A 26,895-nucleotide genomic window follows, 5' to 3' on the forward strand; every position below is an offset into this window, starting at 1 on the left:
ACGTGAATTAATTTGGGGCTGTTTATTGTGTCACTGAATTTGAGCTGGCACCTGCTTCCTTAGCTGTAAGTGCTTCCTGATTAATGATGAGCTTGAACTTTTGCACCTGCTAAGTGCTTTCAGTTTTGCAAAATTCGTTAGCACACCTGCCCTGCTTCAACTGGCATGAATGAATTAGGGGCTGATTAATGTGTCACTGAATTTGAACTTCCAGTCTGGCACCTGATTCCTTATCTGTAATTGCTTTTTGTTGCAGTGTTATTTTTTTTAACAGGACCTTTGTGGCATACTTGTAGCTATTCTCTGAGCCTGCTGTGAGGGTCGGAGCAGGGTCATAGAATTGTTGCAAGTAGGCAACTGAACTCTGGAGGGGCCCTCAGGAAGCACTGCAGGGAATGGTTACTAATGATGAGCTTGAACTTTTGCACCTGCTGAGTGCCTTCAGTTTTGCAAAAATAGTTTTTCTGCAATTTCGCGCGATTCGCGGGGGCGCGAATTTGCGCGAGATCGAATTCGGAAGCCGCGAATTCGTGCTAATATGCGATTTGTTTTTTGCGGCGTGTTAGTTCGTGTGATTTTTTGCGTTTTCGCGAGCCGCTTGAAGCACAACGACGCGAAGTTACCCTAGCGGTCGTACATGGGCGCGGCCATCTTGTTTGCGTGAAGTATTTCCGTTTCCGGGCGCTATGTGTAATCTCGCAAAGTGTGCGGCTCGCTAGTACAAGTTCGCGTGTGCTCGCGGGGGAATTCTCGCGCGAACTTACCCACGCGGTCGTGAACGGGCACGCCCATCTTGTTTTTCATTCGTTGCTATGGTTCTGGGCATCCTTTCTGTATCCTCTATCAATCTCTGCCATCATTTGCTTGTTTGAAGTTTTTTTTATCGATTTTACTTATTATCTATCCCTCTATTTTTCTAGGTCTATATTTTTGTGTTTTCTGCTACTTTTGGTTAATTTTAAACTACTTTTTTTAACTCTTTTCTTTTCTTCTTCCCTATTCTATTTCTTCTTTATTATTTACCTTCCTTTCTGCCCAGACCATGGTAAAGGAAGCCGGGAAGCACCCCGAGAAGGGGAAGGGTCCCGCACCCCGTGCCCGGCACCCGTGCGGGCGTTTTAGGGGGAGCTAGTGATGCCACGGGAGATCTTTAGCGCGGAGGAGGTGGCTGCACTAGTGTTCTTTGTACAGCGCCGCCTCCCCAGGACCATCGCGGCAGGTGGCAAGATCGCAAGTGACTACGGGCTCCGGGAGCACCGGAAGTGGTGGGAGAAGGTGTGCCGGGCCATGTTTGAACACTCTCGGGTCCAGCGCACCTACAACCAGGCCACCCACCGTTGGACGGATCTCCTGGACTGGGAACGCGACTTGCTCGACCTGCTCGGCGTCGAGATCCCCGGGCTTGGTGAGTAGTAGTAGCTATTTCATCACTACTCTGTTTTCTCCTGCTCTGTGTGTTATTACTATATTGCAAATTTTTGTTTTTTATCAAGAGCAATAATGCTGCTGATTACATTGTAGGTAAATTATATTTCAAAATCTTCTGTGCATTTCAGGTGCACTGCTCTCCTTCTCAGTAGCGTTGCTACTATGCTTATTTGTTTTCGATTTTGTGTTCATTTCATTGGCCTGAGAAATTATGTATGAGTGTAGTTTACAGAACTGCGTAATGCTAGACACTAAGGGGCAGATTTGCAATTATCGGCGCAACCCTGCAAAGTAGCAGGGATGCGCAAGTAATTGTGCGCCACACCACCACCACCCACGGTGCACCGTATTTACAATGCGGTGCACCATGGGCCCAAAACGTCACCGAAGCGTTACGCATCTGTGCCGTAAAGGCGGCGCATTGCTGGAGTTGTGTCGCAACGATGGTGCAGCTCCAGCAATGCTCCGGGGTGCCCTATCTCCCCAACTTTGCGTCAAGCCGTACGTCTGCTTCAAGCAGGCGCAGGGTTTGAGTGACGCAACATTGTCTTAAAAGTGACTGATTGAAATCTTGTAGATTTCCCTCAGCCACTTTTAGGATGCGTTCCTGCGCAGGAACGCCCTCCCTTGCGCCGGAACGCCCCCTGATGGCGCAGGGCTTCACAACGTGATGCATCTCCCATATGCGTCGCGTTGTTAATATACGCCGCACCATGGCACCTCTTTTGTTCTGCCGCTGCGTCACAAAAGTCACGCAACAACAGAGTTAAAGAGCCGCAAGGGGCTTGTAAATCTGCCCCTACAGACTCAAGTCCAGTCCTTCCTTTGTACACCTGGCAATAAGAAAAAATAGTGGTTGTGGATTGATAGTTTGAGTATTTTAATGACTAGTTAATGTAGTAGAAAATCTTTTAGTGTTGTCACTGATCTGCAATCACGATGGAGTTTGTATGTCACTTCGCGTGCTGCAGACTGCTGCCTGCCAGTCCTAGGCGAACCTTTTTAGTACTTTGTTTAGTGAGTTACATAACTTTCCAAGTCGACGGTCCGCAAACCAAGCAATACTAATATCGTAGTAGACCACATGAGATAGGTCAATATATCCCGTGGAATAGTTGTCTATTTGCTATTTCGCCAAAATATTTTGTTATTGTCCTTTTGAAATGTTTGATTTGGTTGAAAACAATCATCCATGTTTTCGGGTCTTTCTTTCTTTCATGTTGTACATCAGCTCCCCCCAGGGGCAAGAGGACAGAGGAGGACGTGGTTGCTGCTGCTGCTGTAGAAGGCCAGGATCGGCCAGGCGAGGGCTCCTTTGCTGGCCCCAGTACGTTTTCATTTTAATATAGAGTACCTATTGTTTCCTAGCGTTCCTCATACGATTTTTTCTAAATCGTCTTTGATCTTCTTGTAGACTGTATCTAAATTCTTATCCTGCCTCTACTATGACTTCCTGTGGTATTACTAGATTATTCTTATTAGTCTGTCTGTGTAGCTAACTAAGATTGCACAGTTGGCAAAAGGTGTCAAACGAAACTCCCATTCTAGTCATCAATAGCTCTATGAACTGAGTGCAGTCCTCTGGGATTGTCCATAATGTCTTTTCAAGTCTTCAAAATGTTTATGCTTTGACAATTCCCAACAATAAAATGCGAATGACCACCAAGAAAGAATAAGATACTACTTTACTTTTGGTTTGGATAGGAGGACAATCCATACTACTACTGTTGCAGGGACAAATCTGCACAAACAGAACTATGGACACTAAATAGTGCATTGTTTATCAATTATAATAGTCGCAGGTAGACTTTCCACATACCTCAGTGATAACAGACTTTTAAGAACCCCCAATCTTCTTACTGACTAGATAGTGTGGCAGAGTCATTTAGCTCCCGAATTCATCAATGATTGATCCCCAATGATGATTATCCAACGCAGGACAAGAGTACGGAGTCCAGAAGTGTCAGAGGCACGGACTCATGCTTGCAAATTGCAAAACCTTTTGCTCAGTCACTCTTGACCAAAAACCACAGAGTCTATTTAAGTTTTAAAGCTTTATTAAAAGTAAAAACATTTATTAAAAATCAAGTTTGTCATAAAACATAAACGGTTGATTAAAAATGGAAAAGTGGTTAGTGATTTATTTCACACATTTATTGTGGGCGAGCCAAGCACTCACCTGGTTTGAACTTTAATTTGTCTTTTTGGTGCTGAATCGTTGGTCACTCCGTCCTAGTGATGATGATGATCTGATCTTGCTCTTGTTCTTAGAAGTGAAGCTTCTGTCTGTTATGAGAAAAATGGTGCGTGTTTAAAAGCAAGCATTCATCAGTTGTGCCAAAAAGTGCAGCAAGACAACACCCTTCCCTGGAAAAAGGGACATTTTTACTTTAGAGTAGACAGTCACAAATTATTAGATTGGGTTCTGTATTCACATTTCTTCATTCCTAGACAAAATACTAGTGAGTGGTGTATGTCTATGACATCTAACATTCTTAAATTTACTTTGTAGGTGGAACATCTGGTGCCGGGGCCAGTGCGGAGGTGGAGGAGGACACTTCTGGGGAGGAGGCGGTGCAAGTGCCGGAGGAAACTGCTGTGAGGGTTGCCACGGTAGTGGCGGACAGTGGTAAGCTGTTATATTCCTTACTTATTGAGATTGCAGACTGCAGAGTGTGCTCTCTGCACGGGTGTAGTATATATGTTGTACAGTTAAGTTACTATACTGTTAAGAAGACTTTCAAATTTAAAACAAAGTTTTTATCAACCAGGTAGTAGCCTCCTCTAAATGTACTTCAACTCAGCGGTGAATTTTTGTTCGAGAATCCAAATGAGATCTGAGATGAACTTGATGGATGGGATGAACGAAAAGCGAAAGAAGGGTGTAAGTAAGTGTGGAAGGACGAGCAAGTTAAAAGTAATGATGACTGACAAAGAAGAATGATACGTGTTTGATTGGTGCCCGAGGTGGCTGGGAAGGAATATGATGCATGGCTGGGTGAAGGATGAAGCAAGGATGGGTGGAAGGAGAACAGCCTTGGTGGGTGAAACAGAAACTGTATGTGTGCGCAATATATCCTTTGGTTGAAATTCAAATGCAAGTCAAGCACGGATGTATGGCTTGTGGTTTCCCAAATAAAATGAAAAGGTTGTTTTCCCGTGAGAAAACGTAAGTTTTGTCCAGATGAGAGACATGAAGAAGAATTATTGACATATAGTTTGAATGGATGGATGCCTGGATCATGGTACTATCTGACTCTTAGATAGCATATGTGTATCTAGAGAGAGTAGACGGTCACTGGATGAACTAAGTGTTACTTTGAAGAGCATGTAACACCACACCCGCACGTCCGTTCCAGTGTAGGAAAGGCAAGGAAAAGAAGTTTTAATTTTGTCCGAATACTACCATGAATAGTAGCAGTAGTTTGTATTGCAAGCACAGCATATATCCGGCTATTACGATGGCCACTCACTACCTCCGTTAATAAGTTTAGTAGGTCTCGGTCATTCATGTGTGGATGTATCACTGTTCACTCAATAAAAAGCAAAGCACCTAAAGTCATCCCATATGTAAGCAAATACATACCATGTGCAGTGATAGATAATCAGAATATTTATCTTCTTCATTTTCCTTTTCTAGTATTCATTGGCACTGTAGGGTGAAAGTTAAATTAATTAAGCAGTAGCCCTTGTAACAGAGTATTCTTAGTGCCACCCGTAATAGAAAAGTAAGAGCATCACCACCTGCATGTACTGGACCGGTACAGTAACGCAAGTCTGTCTCACTCATCATGGCGGGCGTCTGTTTTTCTCGGGTGCAAGGTGACTGCGCTGGCATTATGCCGGCTTGCAGAAGTTAACGTACCAATTTTGCTAAACAAGAGAGAAGAAGAAGAATAAGACTGGTGTACTGTCATAGTCGACTCTAATGGAGTGAGTCCATAGTGCTCGTAGAATTGATTCCTTAAACTCCCACTAATGTTAGAGCAAGGATGAAGAAGTGAGAGGTTAGATAGATACTGGCCACAATAGTTATGTACTGCGCTTGCAAGTTGCTAGTTCTACTGTGACACAACTTTCTGCTGAATCATTTTGTGTTAATCTTAAAGAGTATTGGCTACAGACTATGTCTTTCTTTCTTCATATAGATGCTCCTTCCAAACCAACACAGAAGGAGCTGGCTAAAAGGGCCCGGCAACGGAGGCTGGAGGCTGGAGGCGACTGTCGCCGAATATCGGCGGCTGGTGGCCCAGGAGGAGGGGGACATGCAGTCGACCACAACATTGACCGGTACAGCTGCATCGTCCTCCGCGCTCCCTGGGTCAGCCAATCAGCGCAGCAGGTCTCCAGCGGTACGGAGCCGGGGTACCGCAGCCACCCGCCACCGCCGAGCAGCAACAAAATCAGCTGCCCCCCACAGCAGTACCAAAAAAAGGTTGCACCGCCTTTCACTCAGGGTGTCCTTCCTCGAGCAGGAGCTGCTCAACACCAAAACCCTGCTCGAGACCCCCCGCAAGGAGCATGCCGACCTGGCCCGAAAAGTCAACAGAAGCCAGCAGTAGGAGGTGACTGTCCCTTGCCCCTTTTTTAAAGACTTCTGGGGGTGGGAATTGGGAGTTGGGTTTTCTACTTTTTTGGACTTAGTATTCACGGACATTCGTTGGGGTTCGGGAGGGTGGGGTGGGTTGGGTCTTGCGGGAGATTATTTATGTTAGGGATATAAATATACTTTAAACTTTATCTTAGCATACGTGTTTTTTTACTGCGTTTGAGGCTGGTGGGCTGGGGTTTAACAGTAAGTTTGTTTTCCTGAAACTTAAGTGGCATCTTGATTCAAGTTGTGTAAGTAATTGCCCAAATGTTTTCAAAACTAAGTGCCTCTCACAGAGTAAGTGAATTCAATAGTCCTAGGACCATCAGTCTCTCGTCTCTCCTAATACTCCATTATACTACCTCCCCCCCAAGCGCTTATCTTACGTGTAATTTGTGTTTGGAAATAGGGCTAGGCACAGGGCTGGCTGCACGGGAAATGGCGATGAAGGTTGGCAATCCTGGGCGGATGAAATGTCATCATTGCGGTGGTACTAGTGGTGTTACACAGTGGCAGTTGCAGCATCTGAAAAAAAAGAAAATGAAACCTTGTTTGTCCTTACGGTAGCATTAGAACGGTACGATAGAGAATATAGCAGGTGACAGTACACTAGAACAGTGCCACAATGTAGCCCAACAAATGGTAAAGTATTGAAAGTATAACTACTACTTGCGTTGAATTTCTTTGACATTGGCTACTACTACAAGAAATAGTACTGAAGGTGAAGGACACAGCAGCGTAATCATTTTCCACGCCTAGGAGGAGGATGTTTTTGATAAGCAATCAAGTTGATGGTGCACATGAAAATCTGCTTTCATTTGCCAATAGTCATGGGCCTGTGCCACGCTGAGTAAGAATATATACTCGGATTCCTTCACCAGCCTGTTGCTATGACCTTATCCTCCCCAGCAAGTGTGTGGAATTATTGCTGTCATTTAGTCACACATCAATCAAAACCACACAGCCCGGGGGAAGAGGGTTACGGTTTGGGTACAAAGCTATCCATAAATCTTTTAAGTGACATAAAGGAAGTGCATGCACTACTGCATGCATGGTTACTGAAAAGTAAGTAGTACTTTAGACAACCATGAATGAAAGACAGTACAGGGCTGCAGTAATTATGCGTTTTCACTTGCCTATCTCTGCACTCAGAGAAACACTTTGTACATTAAATTAGGTTTGAAAAATAGCAGAAGTAAAACCTATACAATGGCTGTAGGGATGAATTTAGAAACAGAGATCAAAGAAATGCAGAGTCACACTCATAGAAGTTCACAGCAATAACATTACTTAAAAGATAATTAGAAAAGAACGGATACTGTATCTGTATGTTGTTGTAGTTGTCCTGTTGAATTTGGGAAGTTGCATGCATCCAACCATTCCTCTTATTAGCGGGACTACTCCATTCCATCTGACGCTCCGTCCATCAATGTTGGTGACCAGAAGACACCCTGTCCACTGCCTGCCTGGCGGATGCTGAATTGCGGCTCGCTAATGTGAAGCCTGACTTCATCCTTTTTTTCCCATTGCACAGGCTGAAACCCGGCCTGTAATTATTGATGGAAAAACAGGAAGTGATATTAGAACACCACTGACAAATAAATATAAGGTATGTACGCTGTGTAGTGCAAAAAGTCACACTTTGAGTTTCCTAATTGACAGTACAATATTTTTGAAAGTGCGTACTCTGTCTGAGTCTCCTTTTGAAGGATAAATAAGTATGGGCGAATTAATTTAGCGGATCTTTACCCTCAAGCTAGGTGTACTGTAAACTGTGTTTTAAAACAAAATTAGACCTACCCAGCAGTGCTCCCAGACCCTTACTAAACCCAGTCGCAAAAATGTAGAAGACCCCCAATCAAATCTCAAAACCGTGCGATACTGGTACCTGTCAGAGGCCTAGTAGAAAATGGTGACCAAACGTACTTTGAAAGTAAAGTAGGCCCAAATCCCCCCTTACCCACCATGGATTGTATTCGAACCACTTGCAAGCAAGCAAAAGTATCCATACCCAGCATTGCTCCAAGACTCGCAAACCCCCCCACAAACACCAGGAACCCCCACAAACAGCCCTCCGAACACGGTAGTGAGCGAAATCTCAGAAAATGCAAAACCTTTTTTCCCAGGGATTGTCTCCAAAACACTTTCTTTCGGGTATTAGACCTTCCCAGCAATGGCCCCAGAACCGTCAACCCGGGTGAAAACAAGTTTAACACCCCCAACAAGCCAAAAGGCAAAACCCGGGAAAAGCCACACTTAGGAAACTGTGGGCCTACCTGGAATGCAGTCCAAATGAGCTCTGCAGCTAGGCCCTAACTCCCCTTTTCCACCATGGATTTCCTGTAAAACAAATGCAATCAACATTAGAATGTGCCAGCAGTGCTCACAGACCCCAAACCCCACCCCCAACAACCTAAAAGCCCCCCAAACAGCACCCCAAAGACAGGCAAGTGATCAAAAGCGCAAAAACTTTTTCTGCTCCGATTTTCTCCAAACCACCTTTAGCCGGTATTACACCTTCCAAGCAAGGCCCCCAGACCCGTGAACCCGGGCAAAAACCAGTTTCACCCCCCAAAAAGCTGAAAAGCAAAACCGGGAAAAGCCACACTTAGGAAACTGTGGGCCTACCTGGAATGCAGTCCAAATGAGCTCTGCAGCTAGGCCCTAACTCCCCTTTTCCACCATGGATTTCCTGTAAAACAAATGCAATCAACATTAGAACGTGCCAGCAGTGCTCACAGACCCCAAAACCCACCCCCAACAACCTTAAAACCCCCCAAACAGCACCCCAAAGACAGGCACGTGATCAAAAGCGCAAAACCTTTTTCTGCTCCGATTTTCTTCAAACCACTTTTAGCCGGTATTACACCTTCCAAGCAAGGCCCCAGACACGTCAACTCACCCGCAAAGAAGTAGAACACCCCCACAAGTGCAGAGTCTTTCTTCATTGGGCTTAATCCAGCCATCTGCTTTGAGGGAAATAGGAGTCTGGAGGAGGAGGATAGAGGAGCATGTTCTTGTGAACATGTGAACCTGAGGAATGCAGACTGCGGCACCTTCAAATCAATAAGCAAATAAGTGAAGACAGTTCTGCTGATGGGCTTGTTTTTGTGATTAGGTGATTAAAGTTTATCTTTTTATATAGATTTTGCACAACAAAGAAAGACAGACACACAGGAATAAAAGTGAATAAGGACGAAAAAGAAAGTTAGTGATTCATTGACTCATTTTCAGGGCTCGGTGTCAGGGAAGAAGAGCTCATCCTCAAACTCTGCTAATTCAGACGGGAGTAGGTCAGTTAACAGGGAAGAACTTCCCTCATCTAAGTTGGTGTCCTCCTCGTCTTCTTCCTGCATGCATTCTCGTATTTTGTAATCTGGTGGTATGAAGTGCTGATTCATCTTGATCATTGTTAACCTCTCCACATTTTTGGGCGAGAGGCGGGTCCTTTTGGAAGTTACAATGCCACCAGCAGCACTGAAAACACGTTCAGAAGACACGCTTGCGAGTGGGCAAGACAAGTAATTTATAGCCAGGTTGGTGATCTCTGGCCACACATCTCTTTTCCCATGCCAATACGCCAATGGGTCATGAGGAACATAGACCTCTGTTGAGTCATTCAGATAGGCCTGCACCATCGACTCAAGGTTCTCCAGGGTTCCTCCACTTTGCTTACTTTTTTCCGGGACCTTTTAAGAAGCAAACCCAAGCTGAGTTAGCCAATCCTCTTCTTCACACAATATTACTGTTGTGTCTGGTGCAGATGATACGGTTGCTGGTGTCGTTAACGGCTGAGAGGGAAAATCACTCACTTCTGCCACAGCCACAGATGCAGAAGTGGATTTTTTTGACTGCGGGTGGCCTGCTGATGCTGATGTACTGCCTTTTCCTTCAATTTCCTGCCGTTCTCTTTCAAACCGAGAGGCTGACACAGCTAGCTAATGTTTCTACTTTGTAACATCTGCGTCATCAAAAGGAAAGAATACTCTGCCTGCCACTGCCTTTTTGTACCGTGGATCCAGAATAGTAGCAGAAATGTAATGCTGTTCTGTGAGGATCTTTTGAAGACGTTCATCGCAAAGTAGGCGCTGTAATAACTTCTCCGCCAAGTCAAATGCTTCTTGCTTTCCATCTTTTTGAAACGTAGAAGACACAAGTTGGTGCTCTAACATGCGCAACAATGGGATAGCCTTTCCCAAATTACAGTCCTCCCTGCTGACTGCACGTGTGAAGACCTCAAAAGGACAAAGCATGTCTGTCAGGCTTTTAGCTAGCTCCCATTGCTCCACCTGTATCCTCATGTCTATCATAGGTGTACCCAGTTTAAAGAAATACTGATCGACTACCGCATACTGCTCATACAGATGCTCAAGCATGTAGAAGGTTGAGTTCCAACGTGTTGCCACCTCCTGGATGAGTGCTTTCACTGGCACTTAACATTCATGTTGCAGGCACCTCAGCTGCTTCCGGGCCTTAAAAGAATGGTTGAAACGTGTGCACATTCTTCGGCAGGTGGTCAGTAACTCGGAGACTGGACTTTTTTCACTCAAGAATTTTTTAACAACCAGGTTTATACAGTGCGCCAAACACGGCACTCTGAAATAGTTACCCTTATCCATGGCCTTAACTACATTGGCGCCATTATCCGTGGAAACATAACCAATCATGCGTTTTCTTGGGGACAGCCATTGAAAGACCTTTGTGTTAAAGTCATGCAAAATGTTTTCTCCTGTATGACTTTTCTCCATGGCAAACATGGCTAGTGTTGCATGTTTCCGAGCAGCTTTATAAACTTTGTCCGTGTCAACACCTGCGTTTAGCTTTGCTTTAACCCCTGAAAAAGAGACCCAGTGTGCAGTGATGCACATGTAATCAGTGGCTTGGCAACTGGTCCACATGTCTGTTGTCAGATGTATGTGTGAACAGCACTCTTCTGCAAAGCTGCCCCAATCACCTCCAGCACATCTTCATGTAGTGCTGGAACCGCAACTCTGGCAAAATAGAACCGGCTAGGAACCTTCCATTTAGGGCAGAGCGTTGCCACCATTTCAAGAAAACCCACCCCTTCCACAAAAGAAAAAGGGAGAAGGTCCAGCGCTAGCATTTTAGCCAGCTTAGTGTTATACAGACGCGCCGTTGGGTGGTTGCGTTCAAATGGCGCATCTGAAAACAACATGCTTCTAATGGTGGGCTGGACCTTTTTACGGGATGATGATGACTTCTTCGACCCAGTTACGCTCAGTGATGATGAACTTTTTCGCATTGGTGTCTCACTCTCTCCCACACTCTCAGTGTGGCTCATATATCTTGCAGGGGGTGTGCTTCTGACAGGGGTACTGGGTGAAACTGAAGAAATGTTTGACGCTTCTTCCTCCTCATCATCATCAGATGAAACATCAACGGATACAATTTGTTGACTTGCAATTCGGGCTGCCTTGATCTCCCTTAGGTGCGCATGCCATTTGACAGTGTGCTGTCTCTCAAGATGACCTCTCTGGCCTCCGGTACCATAGTTGGTACCAAGCTTACCACGACTAACTTGAACCTTACAAATGGTACAAATGGCTATGTTTTCCCTTGTTGGGCTAACACTAAAGAAGTCCCAAATTGCGGACTTCAAATGTCTGTGGGGGGCGGAGGAGGCGATACTGGGAATGCTAATGCCAGATGAAGTGGAGGATGTGTGTTGCCGAAATGTAGTACGTTGTGCACTTACAGCACCATTAATTGAGGAAATGGAGGTCGAGGTGGATGGAGTTCCCTACTGGTGAGAAAATATGGAAGCTGAGGTGGTGGTGTACTAGTTAACTGCATTGGTGGTGGTCCCATTGACACGTCGCCATCATCACGCTCAGCAGCATTTCGGTATAGGGTAAAAATGTCTGTTTGCTGCATGCCTGCTGAGGCTGGAGTGATGTCTATGATGACTGCGTCGTCGTCGTGAGAGTCTTCATCAGCAGGAGTATAAGCCACTTCTTGTTCAGCGTCATCATCACACTCCATAACTATGAGACTTTCGGGGACCTTCCTTTTACGCTTAGCTACCTTTGTCATATCATGGTGTGCCTCCCTCTCAGACAGAACTGGTGGTTTCCAATTTTGATCCATATCATCAGAAGGTAGGGGGCATGAAGAAGATGTAGACACCATCCTTGATCTTTTCCTTGCTGGGGATCTGGAAGGCAATGAATCATCAGGAGGAGTGGCTTCCTCAGATGATACCTCGGCTTGAATGTCGATTTCCTGATGTGCCCCTACTTCGGGAGGAACAACTATTGTGGGCACTTGTGCCGCTCCATGCACCTCTGCTTGCGCCTCTCCTTGCGCCGCCTCTCCTTCCACATGTACTTGGGCTTGTACTTGATGCAGCACATGTGGTTGTTGTTGTGGCTGTGGTTGTTGAACACTCGTCAGATGAGTTACAACAACCTGTGTTGATTGAGGGATGCTGCTACTTTCTTGCGATGAGCCAACATCACTGGTCGATGGTGATTGAACAACTATACTGGCTGCCTCTGCAGCACTCAAGGGCTTGGACCTACGTTGGCGTGGCGGTGGTGGCACTGAGCCCAATAGAGCGGAGGTGCTGCTCCCAGCTTGGTCCCCAGCAGACCCCGCTGCTGCTAAAGGCGTACTTTTTTTTTTCCCAAAAAATGTGGCGGTCGGCACACCAGTCTTCTTGGTAAGTGGTGCCACTTGCTTCTTCTGCTCCTTACTGGCAACGTTCTTGCTGTAGGAGCTACGGGCACTTTTTTTGGGGCCATCTTCTTCAGATGTCAGAACAGCAGGCCGCAGTTGCACAAGTTGCAGAGTTGTCTGTGGCCACACGTGACGTTGTGCTGCACACACCGCAGCAGGACTTCTTCCTGGCACTGATGAGGAACGATGAGGCTGATGATTTGTCTTTCTGCACCCAAAAGCAAACGAAGCCAGAGGAACATCAGTTAAATAAATGTTGCATATGTAGCGCTTCAATTAATAGTTTGCAAGTAAGCATTTTTATTATACCCACCCCCCAAATTGGAAAGACCAATAAAATGCACCACTGACAGAGTACCCCTGGGCATAATGGATGAAAGCATGGCAGATTGGGTGCAGGCCTATGGCACAACAAAGCACACTGCCTGGCTTCAAAATGGCCCCTAGACCCCCTCCCACATGGCCAGGCCCTGCCTGGACCAGTCCTCAAAATGGCTCCCACCCACATGGCCATGCCCCATCAACACCCCAAAAAATCGAAAAACACACAAAAATCACCACAATCCAATGCCATTCATGCCCTTTACATTCAAGACACCCCACAGAAAGACTAGGCACATGCACCACTGACAGCCAAAAAAATCGAAAAACACACAAAAATCACCACAATCCAATGCCATCCATGCCCTCCATGATGTTTACATTAAAGAGACCCAACAGAAAGACTAGGCCCATGCACCACTGAGTACCCCTGGTCATAATGGATGAAAGCAAGGCACATTGGATGCAGGCCTATGGCACAAAGCACACTGCCTGGATTCAAAATGGCCCCTTGACCCCGACCACATGGCCAGGCCCTGCCTGTACCAGTCCTCAAAATGGCCCCCACCCACATGGCCATGCCCCATCAACACCCCAAAAAATCGAAAAACACACAAAAATCACCACAATCCAATGCCATCCATGCCTTCCATGATGTTTAAATTCAAGACAGCCCACAGAAAGATTAGGCCCATGCACCACTGAGTACCCCTGGGCAAAAGGCCCCAACAACAGCCCAAAAAATTGAAAAACACACAAAAATCACCACAATCCAATGCCATCCATGCCCTCCATGATGCTTACATTAAAGAGACCCCACAGAAAGACTTAGTGCATGCACCACTGAGTACCCCTAGGCAAAAGGCCCCAACAACAGCCAAAAAATTGACAGACACACAAAAATCACCACAATCCAATGCCATCCCTGCCCTAAATGGTGTTGAAATTCAACAAAACAGTTGTTTCATGCACCCATAACTAACCCTGGTCCTAGTGGATACTGTGGCTACCCACAATATATTTTATTTAATGTTCTGAAAAAGTTCCAAAATTGTAGTTGCAGCAACTGTAATGCCCCAAACAAACATCAACTTACTTGTGAAATTTCTAATCCAAAAGTGATCCAAAGAAAGTAAAAAAGGCCTCAAATCCAAATATCCCGCAGCATCCACAAAAAGTAATCCTTCCAGGTCAAGATCCAAATCAAAGTGACCAGGACATGAACAAAGCACTGGGAGGAGCCTGCTGTACAGGAACAGGAAGTTGGAGACTGTGGATCACTTCCTTCCTCCCACCCCCCCAAAATGGACTCCTTGCAAAAAAAGTGCAGGCAAATGTCAACCTGAGGAGTTATTCTGATAAAAATCATCATTTTCAGAAGGTTTATGCTGCCTGCTGGTGGATTTCTTGTGCAGAATTGCAAATTTTGCAATTTCGCAACCGCAAGATTGTTGCTGCCCGCCGCATCTACGTGTTCGCAAGTGTTTACTCCCGCGATGCATGATCACGGGCCTTTATGACGTACTCGCGTTGACAAACTCTCGCTGTGCAAGGTGGCAAGCCGCGATGACGTAATCGCGGTCGACAAACTCCCGCGGGATCCCGCAGCAAGATCCAAAATGGCGCAACACAGGCAAACATGGAGAAAAAAAACAACTCTTCAAACGCTGAATGACGGTAAGTGAACTCCGCGAGCCGCAATATTGTATTCGTCAAACAAAAAAATCCGCTGCGTGCGAATTTGCGAATTTTCGGCAAATGCGCGAGAATTCGCGGATTACGAATTTGCTGAACATCAGCGAATTCCGCGAGCGGAACAGATTTTACGCCCATGCTTAGTACTTTTCATCAAGGAAAAATAGAATCCCAAGAACTACTATAAATGCAATGATAATCACCACTATAACAACATTTTTTTCATTTCTGGATAACGATGACCAGGGTGAATCAGGTTTAACTTTGCGAGGAGCCGCAAAGGGCTGCTCCTCCTCGGGAATGAGACGGCCAAAAGGATACATATTCACCTAGCTATAAGTCCAATAATAAACTAAAAGGAAAAGGATCAGTTCACACTGAGGCAAACCAGAGGGGCTCTTCTCACTGTGTCCGTTAGAGCCTCACAGGCAGGCTCCAATTGTTCATGCCCTAACTCCCATGTCGGAGTTGCACAGTTTCACAACTCAGAGGAGCACTTAATCTGGGCCCAGACACGTCCTAATGTCCTCACAACAATGTCTCGGGCAGTGCCCCAGGGCTCAATCTGTAGTCCTTCCCTACTTCTCTTGCTTTGGTCCTTCCCTATTTCCATCGCTCAGCCCCTCTTCCAGTGCACTGTTCTCTTTTTCTGGGCCGCAGATTATAGCGAGTGCTCCCTCGCACCTCTGGATCTGTGAACAAAATGGGGAGGTCAACGGCAAGGGACTAATCCGCTGACATCGAATCAATTCGATCTCGAGAGGCTTCGTCTCTCTCAACTGAGGTCAGCCTCTCTTTGTTCTCAGCTAGCTCCTCTCCTCTCAACTGAGCATCCGAGAAGGGCACATACCGAGGAACTATTTCACTTTCTTCATCAGCGATGCCCTCCCTCACCCACACTTCATAGGGCAATGGAAGTGGAATACTCTTCACGTGGCTGACGTGGGTCCACGACTTGTGTCCCTGGATCCTGAGTGCGGTACGCGTCGCCAACAAGACCAAGGGCGGTTCACTCCCTCTCGGCTCCAAGCTGGATTTCCGTTGATATCGACGAACCAATACCCAGTCACCGGGTTGGATGGTATGTCCAGGCCCCTCCAGTTGCGGCTTCAGCGTGTCTGCTACCTGCTGGTGAAGGGTACGGAGATCCTTAGTCAAAGCATACAAGTAGGCTGTCAACAGAGGATATTCAATATCAGAAAAACATTTAGGCCTCGGGACACCCCAAACATTAGCTGGACGACCAAAGACCACCTCATGCGGAGAGTCCCCTGTCGCGGAGTTCATTGTCACCCTAGTAGAAAGCAGAGCTAAAGGGAGTGCGTCTGACCATCGCAGCCCTGTACTCTCTTGGATCTTAGCCATCTCTAACTTCAAAGTCCCATTATATCTCTCTATCAAGCCTGCAGATTGGGGATGTCGTGCTGCATGAAAATTCTGCTGAATTTGCAGTCCCTTACATATCAATTTCATCAGTTTAGCATTAAAATGTGTCCCGTTGTCACTCCAGATCACCCGGGGCAAACCGAATCTCGAAAAGTATTCCTTAATCAACAACTTTCCTGTCGCCATAGCTGTGCATTCTTTCGTTGGGAAGGCCTCCACCCACCTACTAAAAGAACACACCACCACCAGAACGTATTTGAGGTTGTTCACCTTCTCCATTTCAATATAATCCATCTGTATCACCTCAAAAGGGAAAGAAGGAGGTACAAAATGACCGGGGAGAACAGGTGTTCCCCTCCCAGGATTGTATCGCAAACACACCAAACAATGTTGTACCAAATGTGTCGCCACTCTAGAGATATTGTCATTACGCCATACTGGGTCCAGTAATTTACAAATCCCCTTGGCACTAACATGTGCCGGTCCATGAGCCATTGTGACCACAGGAAGAACATATGCGTCAGGGAGCAACCACCTTCGTTTGTCTGATTAGTCTGTCCAACAATCATTCAAGTCCAGTCGCCCCACACTCTCCCTCCATATCTTCAACTCATCCTCTGTTGCCCCCGTCTGAATGTCTTGTACACTCTCCACAGTGCTCATAAACATGTCATTGTCTGGTACCCACCTAGCCGGTGCTGTCACAAACATACGTGGGAGTTTTGTCTTAGCAGTTTCCTTACCTGTCTGATCTGCAAATGCATTACCCCGGCCCACATCGTCCACCCCTGCTTTGTGTGCACTACATTTTTTTTATAACCAGTCTTTTGGGAAGCGTTAATGCTGTTAACCCCTCCCATGCTCATAACGAGCTCAGCTTGTCATGCAGTACACTGCTCGTGTGCTCATGACGTGCTGAGCTCATCATGAACACACCCGTTTTCGTTGCTGTCCAGCACAGGAGGGGAAAGTAGCAAGCAGCGATGTGGTTAACAATCGTAGTATTAATGGGCCATGCTGTATCTTCTGTCCATGTGATGTCAAAAAAAACCTTTGGGCCCACAGTCGCCCATAACTATGAGCCACGCCGAAGGCGTATTGGCTGTCAGTATAAATATTCACATCCAGTCCCTCACTCAATTCACACTCTCGTAACAAGGCTACCAACTCCGCAGCTTGTGCAGACTGATAAGGGACCCTAGATGTCTCCACAACCTTCTGCAATGTTGTTATGGCATAGGCTGCAGTCGTAGTGCCATCTGGAAGTTTAAAACACGAGCCATCGACATACAATTCCCCTTGGGGTTCAATTAGGGGATTGTCTGTCAAGTCTATCCGTCCCTTCGTTTCTTCCTCAGTCCGAAACAAACAATCATGGACATCACTGTCCTTTTCGGCCGAAGGGAGGGGTAGTAATGTGGCTGGATTCAGAGTGGCACATTGGTTAATTGTAATATGAGGGGCAAACAACGTCAATTCATAGCCCGTGAGACGAGCACTAGTTAAATGCTGCGTCTGTGTCTTATTCAATAGGGTGTCCACAGCATGCGGTACCATCACTGTGAGATCAGTGCCAAGGACGAGCCCCGCCGATTGTCTAATCGACACCGCAGCAGCCGCTGTGGCTCTAAGACAGCTCGGTAACGCTCGTGCCACATTGTCAAGTGTAGCGGAAAAATACGCACAAGGCCTCTGCTTCCCCCCAAAACTCTGGGTTAGCACTGAGAGCGCGCAACCGTCCGCCTCATGCACATAGAGTACAAAAGGCTTCTGGTAATCAGGGGTGCCAAGTACAGGTGCAGAACACAGAGCAGTTTTCAACCACTCAAAAGCTTCCTGGCATGCAGAGGTCCAAGGCAAAGGCTCATGCACCTCCTTAGTAGTCAACTGAAGGAGTGGCTTGGTTAGTAAAGCATAGTTAGGTATCCACTGGCGAAAATACGATGTTATGCCCAAGAACGCGTGCACCTCTCGTTGGGTCTTAGGAACAGACATATTAGTTATCGCCAAAACACGCTCCGGCGTCAACCTCCTTCCCTCCTTCGATAGGAGATGACCTGGGTAGGTAACCTCCTGTCGAAAATACTGAAACTTAGAGAGTGAGACTTTATGTCCATGACATGCCAAATGATGCAAAAGTCGTACAGTGGCCTCGTTGCAACCCTCCGCCGTGTCAGACGCAATCAACAAGTCATCTACATATTGCAACAACACATTACCTGCAGGGAGTTCCAAATCATCCAATTGCGTTTTCAATACCTGACTGTAAATGCTAGGGCTCTCAGTATAGCCCTGGGGAATTCTACAAAATCTGAAACTTCGGCAGATAACGAGAATACAAAAAGATGTCGGCTATCAGGATGAAGAGTGATACTGAAGAAGGCATTTTTAAGGTCTAAGACTGAAAAATACTTGGCCGTGGGAGGAATCATTGTCAAAATGGTAGTTATATCAGAAACTACTGGGTACTGGGGCTCAACTACTTTATTAATCTGCCTCAAATCAATTACAAATCTATAAACATCCTGTTGATTATAACTAGCATCAGCAGAAGGCTTCTTAAGAATCAGAAGAATAGGACTATTGCATACATTGAAAGCCGTCTCCTCCACCACTCCAGATTGTATCAAATCATGAATAATCTGTAAGAGGGCCTTTTCATCTTCCTGTGAAATCTTATACTGGGGAATACGCGGTAAACGAGCTCCCTGCTTGACCTTAATGGAGACGGGGGCAATATCCAACTTACCTACATCAGTATCACCGTTCGCCCACAGCGCTTCTGTGTTGCATTCAGTAAAATAAAGATGATGGGTCGCTCTTCATAACATTAAGCAATTTGAACTCCTCTAAAACATTAGTGCACTTACGTTGTTCATATCAATGAGCAACCTGCGGCTCGTAACTTCACTAAAAACATTTGAACACCTCTAAGAGATTGAGCACTTACACGCCTCTTCAGAAAACTGAATCCCTCCAAAGAAATCCAAAATTGAGAAGCGCTAGGACCCCTCACGTAAAACTGAGCACAACAAGGCTCTACATTCCACTGAGCACTACAGCGGCTCTCTGTATAACTGAACACCTCTAACTAAATAGAGCACTGACGTGGTTCAACAATATAAATCATGTATAAAACTGAGCATGAACAAAACTGAGCACACTGCAGCCCCATATAATTAAACCTGAAAAGAATGGAGCGCCTAAAAAATGAGCACCTATGAGGCTCCGCAAAGGTACACTCTAAAAAGTCCAAACTGGAACAACTAATCTTCAGAAAATTCAAAATGGAAATGAACACCTCAAAAACATTTTGAGCACAAAAGAGGTTCAATACAATAAAAGAAAATTTAGTCCCTGCACGACTCCTCACAGTAAAAATGTGAACCCCTCTATTGGAATAGAGCACTAAGAAAACGTGATTCATCAAAAACGTGAAGCATCAACAAATCTCATCACCTTAAGTACAAAAAGAATGGAGCATTTCCAAAAGTGGTTTGAAAACGTATGGCAGTATCAAACGCTCCTACAAGTTATCAGTATAAATAAATAAAATTAAGCACCCCAACACAAATTGAGCACATATGTGGCTCAACCAATTAAAGCAAATACAAATAGGAATGAACACCTCAAATAAATTGAGCACTAACGTGGTTCAATTCAATAAACGTTATCCAAGAAGAATGAGCATCTCAATTTATATTGAGCACAGGAGTGGCTAACTACAGTAAGTTAGAATGCCCAGAACTGAGCTATCCTCATACCTTAAAGAAGGGCATTGTAAATGGACACATATGCAATAACCTCATAGAACATTACATTTCAGGTAAGTAAAAAAAAGAGAAATATACCGTCATGTAAATAAAATGTATGTATAAATGAAGCTAAGAAAATATTCACGCAGGAAAACAGTCAATTATTTAAGGTTGCAGGTCTAGTAAATAAGTAACGCAGGAAAGCGTACTGAGCATAAAACATGGCAATATGAGCAAGTATGATGCACAAAAACAAGCATATATTTGGTGAACATAGGTAAACCTGCAGGAAAGTTAAAGAATATGTGAAATACGAGTCAAAGCACCTTCTAACATTTGTTAAGACAAGCGGAATACACTTAGCAGGTGTGTGTGTCATGGGAGTTTTTTAGAGATGATGGCACGCAATGTCAAGGCAACAGATGGCGTCATGCTAAGATAACAGGCAACAACACGTCCAAAAGTGAAATGAAGATGGCAGCTACGCAAGTTCAGCTGGTGACCTTGCGCGATGACGAGTGCTGGAGGTGCAGTCTCGTAGTTGCATTCCAGGAAGAAAGATGACGTCATGGAGGAGCTCGAGCAGGACAACTCCTAGAACGCCGGAGCTTCTTGAAAAATGCATCTTCTCTCTGGATGCACCAACCGTCATTCTGCATGGGGTAAGAGCATTGTTTATTCAATATACTTTAAGCAATGCTCTTCTGTTCTCTTCTTGAATGTTGCAAAGTCCACCCAGGTTGTGCTGAGTAACTTCAGCTAAGATGAGAAACTCTCTGGCTTTTCTCACTGGTATGCAGTGAAAGAGCAGAGGAATCAACAGTTCAGCATACATACATAAAATAGATTTATTTTCAGCGGTTTGAGAACAGTACCAATTAATTAGAATGAGCGATCTCGTTCTCAGACATGTAAAACTCGTTAGAAGGTAGATTAAAGTACCAAACACTTTAAGTAGAGTGCGCAGACTTCAGGCTTCCACATAAAGGGCCCGATGTAGGTCGGTCGGTAACGGCCGAAAATCGGTATTTTCGGCCGTTACCGATCGGTAAATAGGTGATTGGCATGTAGGGGGCTTTATTTTACCGAATCGGTAAAATTACCGATTCGGTAAAATAAAAAATCGGTAAATTTACCGAATCTGAGCCACCCATATGTAGGTGGGACTCTTCAGAGTCCCAGGAGCCTTACCAAATCGGTATTTTACCATCAAATAAATTTGATGGTAAAATACCGATTCCGGTGTGCATGCACATGTGTGCATGCACACCTATGCCATGTGACAGGCAGACCTGCCCTTAGGGCATGTATGCCTGCCACATGGCACCGGAGCCTGTTTTGGGGGTGCCAGAGGGTGTCAAAGTGACACCCCCTGCACTCTTGTGGAAATCGGTATTTACCGATTCGGTAAATACCGAATCGGTAATGCCCATTCATTCCTATGGGCTTCATAGCCCATAGGAATGAATGGGCATTACCGATTCGGTATTTACCGAATCGGTAAATACCGAAATCATCCGATTCGGTATTCCAGCACATCTGGAATACCTACATGTCGACCCCATAGATTTACCGATTTTTAATTACCGAATCGGTAAAATTCAGTAATTTAAAATCGGTAAATCTATTTCACCTACATCTGGCCCTTAGTTCCTAATCATACTTTTGAAGGCACATTGTAGGCAGGTCTCAAGTTGTTCCACGCACATGACATCTTACGCCCAAAACAAATCTCTGTTAAATGTCCGTAAGCTGGCCAGTTTCAAACATTTGGCAACATTCAGGCAAATAAGGTGTAATGCTCAAAACTTACTTCTGCAGGCTGTCTGATGTTGTAGACACCGGTGGGGCTAGGCATAAGGTTCAGTTTCTTTTGCAGTATCTATTTTTGATCACGCGTGGTTTCTTTCCATAAATCGTCGCCAGTGTAATATTTAACAGAATAAAGATGAGTCCTTGTGTTGCTGCGTCCAGATGAGAGTTTATTCTTGGTAATCAAGAATTAATGTACAGGATCCAAGTAATCATGTATATTCAATAAAGGCCCAGTTACAGCCCCACCAGGAGCAGCTGCCCTGCTGCTCAGCCTCAGATATAACTGACAATAGAATCAAACATGCACAAAAGGATCTCTAGGTGACATCACAGATACAGGCTGAGCAGCTTAGGACAAAAACTAAAGATGGACAGAGAGGGAGGAAAAGCAGGATGTAGCACTCTGGCACCTCCTTAAGCTCTTGTGGCAGTTTGTCATCTTTAGAAAAGCATTGCTGAGCCCGTGCAACAGAGGGACCCATGGTAACATAAACACCATCCGGCGAACAATAAATCATAGCATGCAATCTCTTCAACAAATCCAAACCTGAAAGATTTTCACCACAATTGGACGTGAGAAGGAACGAAGAATCAACAGTGAAAGGGCCAATCGTAAGAGTGAGTGGTTTAGAAATGGGGCTAATCACCGGTGTACCCGAAAAGCCAATGGAGATGTTATTCCGGCCAGACAGAGCCGCCCCAGGGACCAGGGAATGTGCCACAGAACTCTTCATAGCTCCCGTATCCACTAAAAATTTCTTGGTGGACCCCAGCAAGTCTGCAGTGACATAGGGCCCTCGCTGATCTACCTGCAATGACACTGGTCCCTCACTGTGCCCTACGCTGTCCTAATTGTGAGAAAAACCCATCACTTCGTCTACATCATAGTCGTCTTGATAATACTGTTTGTCCTGCTCCCCATCACAATCTCCTCGGTAATGCTGTCTGTCCCTGTCACCATCAAAGTAGTTCCCACCTGTCCGTTGACCCTCACTACGTTGCCAGTCATCCCTACGTATCTCTCCGTGACCTCTACCTCTGCCCCGTCCTCTGTATCCTTCCATCAGCTCTGGGCACTCCCGCCATCAGTGGCCCTCCTTTTTACAATTACCACATTGATTTTCCCCTAATGCCGAACCCTGTCATCCTCCACGTCCATATCCAACTCCACCTTGCCCTACCGCAGGAGGTGGGGCCCCACGGTCTCGTCCCCGTCCTCTCGTTACTTGCTGCAACAACACTCTTGTTTTCAGGTCCTTTGCTTTCTTCTCTGCTCTATCTTTACTGCCATTCTCCCTACACTCATAATACTGAGCCATACTCAAAATGCCAGAGGGGGTGGACGTCGTCCACGTACTCTCAGAAGCCTGCAACCGGGCCGATATTTCTGGTGATAAATTATGCACAAATCTGTTCGCAAAAAGCCGCACCCCACCATCCTGCGACAAATCCTGGCCAGTGAAATCTAGGAATGCCTCCTCAAAGCGAGTAAAGAAAACAGACACACCCTCCTCTTTCTTCTGACGACATGCAGTCAACTTATCCCAATTCACTTTCTTTGGTGGGAGAAGGGAATGCATGTACTTAATGATACGTCCAGGCAGGGCTAAAATCTCTGGCCTCGGTTTATCCCCCGGCTTCCTCTCTTTGTCCCAATCCTTAAACTCCTGCCATGTGCTCCTCTGTATGATCAGTACCACTCACTTGTCTCCATACATCCACTGGAACCAATAATCCAAAGAATAACTCTATATCTGTGAATGTCATGACCGTTGAAGTAGCCGCCTCAGTCAACTCCTTATAATAGGCAGTCGGATTCTTTCTAGAATCAGGTAACTGACCCGTCAATGCCAGCACCTCACTTCTCTTCCAGGGAACATAAACCCATTGCTCTTAAAAACGAGCCTCCAGTTGGCAATGGGGGCAGCAACGCAACACATTCTTTCACTATGGGGCACCTCACAGACACCCACGCACACAGGATGGCTCCATCGGCTATGGTACATAATGGGGATGGAGCGAATACAAGCCTCTCTTACACATACGTCGGACACGTTTCGAGAAACATGGTCACCTTTGGTCTCCCTGCTATCCCACGAATTTAATGAGCTTACATGCCCAAAATATCTCAAAGTCCTCAGACTGGCAGATGAGTTCCACAAGACACCGGGAGACGAGAAGAGTAATGTCTAACTTGGGTCAATTCGGCTACCCGGCAACAACTCAGCAGATCACACTGGAGGGGAAGGGAGGGGAGGAGGGTGGGACTTTAGGGGGGGGCAGTTGGGGTTAGGTTGGACCTCGAGGGGGGGTTAGACAAAGGAGCTACGATATTCCTCTTCCCAGTGGGTATTGCCCTCTCCAGCATACATGGACACATGGCATCTATCCCCGGGGATCAGACTTCTGATGCTGGTGCGGGACAGGGGGCTGAAGGAAGCCTACAATGCTGTGATTGTCCAAATGTTGCACTGTTTTGGCTCAATAAAAATGAAAATAAATTTGATTAAAAAAAAACGAGTCTCCACCCACGCGCTTGTCACCGCGTTTGTCACTGGATCCACCACTTCAGGTATTTCAGGGTGAAAGACATGGTGGACCTCACGCATGGAGTGTGCCCCATATGTAGAGGGATTCGAAGACTGTAATTCATTTCTGTAGCCAACCAATGTACGCATATTTCCAAACACCTCTCCCAAACTATTATTGGCCTTGTAGGCTCTGTCTCTAATATCGTAAATATTCTGGGGCACCGTGTTCCAGTGGCATTGCTCCCACAATCCTATCAACGTCACTGACATATGCCACAAAGCATGCTGTTGCACAAAGGTTCATAATCCTTCATGGTAGACCAAATATCCTCCACTGTATAAATGACATTCCGAGCCCATTGACATGCTTGATTGGCCACAATCTGTTTCTCTTCTATGCCCACATTAGAACGCGTATGGAATTTATGTACATGATCAAATATCATACGCCCATCCAACCCCCCTCGACCCCGAGTCGGAGTCCGAGGTATAGTCTGAAGGGTATCACTCGCCGAAGCCGTAGGTAACGCAGATGCAGATAGAGGAGTAGCCGCAAGGGGGGCAGACGGCGCTGAAGTTCCCGTCGACAATAGGGAAACGAGGGGCGAAGTTACAGAAATCAGTGCAGCTTCAACATATTTCAACACACTGGAAGGAGAGGCTAGCATAGCGGGAGGGGCAGAGGAAGAGGGTGCCTGTGAAGAGTCAGAAGCCGACAGAACAGTCGGAGAAGTGGATAGCACGGGATATATCGATTGCGGTGCATAAGGGGGCGGGGGTCGGGCATCCAAAAGGTCCTCTATCTCATCATTCTCCTCCGCTCTTACCACATAACTCTTATCTGTTTGCAACCTATGAAGCCTATCTGCGCGCTCAATCCCTGCTTCTGTCTCCACTTTATTATAGGCTCTCACTGTTAGGGGTGTTACAGGTCGTCTAGCTTAATAAGCTTAAAACTGATTACATGGTGTAGTCGGTACTTCTTTATATCTGAATGAATTTAGTATTATATATAAATTAGACTCTGAGTATTAGTTTGAGTGTTTAGTCTATATTTAGATTCAGTGTAAATAGAGTTGCCTTTAGCAATGCTTGTTGTATTGTTCTTATTATCAGTTATTAAAATGTACAAGATTGTGCGCTCCTTGTGAGTAAGGCTCGCGCTGTCCTCGTGATTGGAATTCCTGTGGTAGGAGGCTCGTGCAGGTTCGCGTGACAGAGCGGAATCTATAAATGCAGCTGCCCTTCCAACGGTCGGCGCTTCGTCTCATGTTGGGTTCGACGAGCGCTTCTGACCGTGATTGCTGCAGTTTGAAACTGTCGTCCCTGTTCCCTTCCTAACTAATGCCCGAGTCCCCTTCCTAGGGAAACACCTCCTCCCAACTCCTTGTCGGGCTATCTGGAAGATTTTCCCCGTTTGGTGAAGCTGCGCGGAGCGGGGCTGTGAGCACCGTGACTTTCTCTTTGTCAGGCGGCTGACAGCGCATTTCCTTTCAGCGCGCCTGAAGTCGGATCGAGACTGCTGTCAGACGGCAGCCTACCACGGAGACAGTAGGTCAAAAACTTTAATTTATATTGAAGGAGTTGAAACAGCGTCAGAACAGTTCCATAATTCCTCTAACGGTGAACTCGCTTTCTTCAGACTTGCTAAGGCTTGCTAAGGCTTTTGCTCAGCTAGGTTAAAACAAACAAGCTTTGGTAAAAGCAAGGTTCTTTAATGTTAATATTGGAAGGAACAAATTGTATGTAAATAGATAACAGTGAATTCTGATTAATAAGGGTGGTTTGATGTTAAACGCACTGCTGAAATTCTGTAAGTCAGTTGCAGTATAGAAGTAGGTTGCTGTTTTCTTCTTCTGTCACCCCCTTGCAGAGATTTCATTAATAAGACAAGTTGCTGAAGTTACCAGGTATGATACTTGATGTTTACTGCATGTGTTAACTAGTTAAGTTCACTAACCTGATTAACAGTTGTAGTTCCTCAATGAAAAGTCTTATTCTTCTTATTAAATAATCTTTAATAATTTTTAAGGAATCCTGAGAAAGAGATCTGGCAATTCAGGATCATCTAAGTGTGAACAAAGGCCTCTAGACTCAATGGTCAGTAATGAATAGTCTAGCCAATATACTGATTTATGTATAAGTCAAGAAGAGTAATTCATTGTCAATTTTTTCAATTGTTGAATTGTGTAGAATTTGATGCGCAATCAGAAGAAGTCTAAGGCCTGGAACACTACCCAGAGAAACAACCACAGAAGTCATTATTTCTTTATGTGTTGTTAGTTTTCTCTGTCCACTTCCCCTTTCCCCGAGGGAAAAGTTAATTCAGTCAGAGTTACAATCCTGATTGTGTTGATTGATCCTTGAGGGAGTTGGGAGTTTGCAGCTTAAGAGGAAACGTCAGAAGAGTCTCGCAGGACTTCGCAACAGTAGACGAAGCCTAAAAAAATTGTTTCCTCTTGAGTCTGTAAATTCGCCCTCATGGATGAATCTCAGTTATCACAGCTAGTGCAGAAATTGACTGAGGAAATGAATAGTTTACGATTGGAGAATCAATCGCTTCGTCAAGAATTAGAAGAAACTAAGGCGGGTTTTTCTGTTTGGAGAGATTCTTCTAAGGAGAAAAAGCCAGTCCTAACGCCAACTAGATTTGGTGCTGATACCCATCAGTCAC

The sequence above is a fragment of the Lissotriton helveticus genome, chromosome 10, assembly GCF_964261635.1.
Source record: "Lissotriton helveticus chromosome 10, aLisHel1.1, whole genome shotgun sequence".
NCBI lineage: Eukaryota > Metazoa > Chordata > Amphibia > Caudata > Salamandridae > Lissotriton > Lissotriton helveticus.